General features: G+C 34.5%; 1 pseudogene; it reads left to right on the top strand.

Annotated features, from left to right (window-relative positions):
• Nucleotides 1-216: 216 nt before the first annotated feature.
• On the top strand, nucleotides 217-836 carry LOC104873238 (annotated as a pseudogene).
• Nucleotides 837-1,771: the final 935 nt, after the last annotated feature.

Genomic DNA, 1,771 nt, shown 5'->3' with positions numbered 1-1,771 from the left:
AGGGATTTAGCTCAGTGGTTCTGCCACCTTTTTTCGTAAGCACAAGGTCTTCAGTTCCATCACTGCTCAAAAAAAAAAAAGTAAAGTGAATTAATAAAGGAACAATGAACATATCCAAAATTAACAACAAAAATATAATGGACAAGTTCTTTAAAAATGAAAACTGAGAGCATTTCTGACTTGAGTGTGCTGGGGCACTTAAGACAGTTTGAAACTATGCCAGAAGCAAATATCAACCATCTTGATGAGCAACAGATTCAACTCCTGGCAGAGATGTGTAGTCTTACTGATGAAAATGACAATAAAATTGGAATTGAAGCCAAGAATTATCACCTAAATGAAAATATCGAGAAAGGATTACTGTATCGAGCTTTTACTGTCTTCTTGTTTAACAATGAGAATACACTCTTGCTATAGCAGAGATCAGATGCTAAAATTACCTTTCCAGGTTGTTTTACCAACACTTGTTGTAGTCATCCATTAAATAATCCAGGCGAGCTTGAAGAAAATGAGGCCATCGGTGTAAGAAAAGCAGCACAGAGGCTTCTGAAAGCTGAATTAGGAATTCCTTTAGAAGAAACTTCATGAGAAGAAACTGAATTTACTACAAGGCACAATCTGACAGTATCTGGGGTGAAAATGAAATCGATTACATTTTGTTTGTGAGGAACAATGTCACTTTGAATCCAGATCCCAGTGAGATTAGAAGCTATTGTTATGTGTCAAAGGAAGAACTCAGAGAACTCATGAGAAAAGCAGACACGAGTGATGTTAAGCTAAATCCATGGTTGAAAATTATCTTCTCTTTAAGTACTAGGATAATTTCAATCATGTGAGTCAGTTTACTGACCATAAGAAAACACAGAATGTGAATGCATACAGAAGTAACAATGTCCTTACCTGATAAATGAGAATTCTTTTGTTGTATTGAACTCCCTCTTAGGAAAGCTTTGTCATCATATAGGGATACTTTACAGCCACAAGTTGTGTGGAAAAATAACTGGCTTATACTTCTTTTGTATTACGTACCCCACATAGATGCATTACTATTTGTTGATAAGAGGTTCTTGTAAAGGGCAGAAGCGAATAAAACTTAATTTAACCTGCCCCAAACACCTGATTATGACAAATGTGAACAAATAATTTAAAATTTTCACTTTTTAAACTGTTTCAAGGTACTGTTTTCCAGGTGCTTTGTGTTTCACTAAATGTGTATCATAGTCCAGAAAAATACGTAAAGAAAACTGTTAAAACAGTCCTAGTAAACTGGCAGAGCAGCTTAAAGGGAAATTAGGTGATTTTAGAGTCATCTCAGTAATCATGCAGGATTGGTGTAGGACTCCTTTCATACTAAAATTTGAAGACACTGAAGTTTCTTACATGTAGTAAAATGGTGGTGTAGTATTTGCAAAAAACCTATGCACATCTTCCCTATACTTTACATTGTCTTGCTAATTATAACTAATACTATGCACATGCTATGGAACTGTTACGCTGTTTCCTTTGAAAAATCATAATAAGAAACCTGTACATATTCAGTACAGATGCTTTCTTCTTTCAGATTATTTTTAATCCATAATCAGATGCTTTGTACCCATAGATAAGAAGCCAAATGCAGTTCTAATTTCTCTCATTCCAAGTTGATTTCGATTTCATGGTTTAATCATTCTGGAAGTTATCATATTGATACTTAACAGTCAACTCATTTGGCAATGATGTTGGTTAGATTCAATCTTTTCAATAGAGCTTTCCAGGTAGCAAAATCTGTTTT

The sequence above is a fragment of the Fukomys damarensis genome, unplaced genomic scaffold, assembly GCF_012274545.1.
Source record: "Fukomys damarensis isolate Sample0158 unplaced genomic scaffold, DMR_v1.0_HiC HiC_scaffold_9, whole genome shotgun sequence".
Lineage (NCBI taxonomy): Eukaryota > Metazoa > Chordata > Mammalia > Rodentia > Bathyergidae > Fukomys > Fukomys damarensis.
Note: the sequence above shows the minus strand (reverse complement) of the source record. Positions and strands in the feature narration are given on the sequence as shown.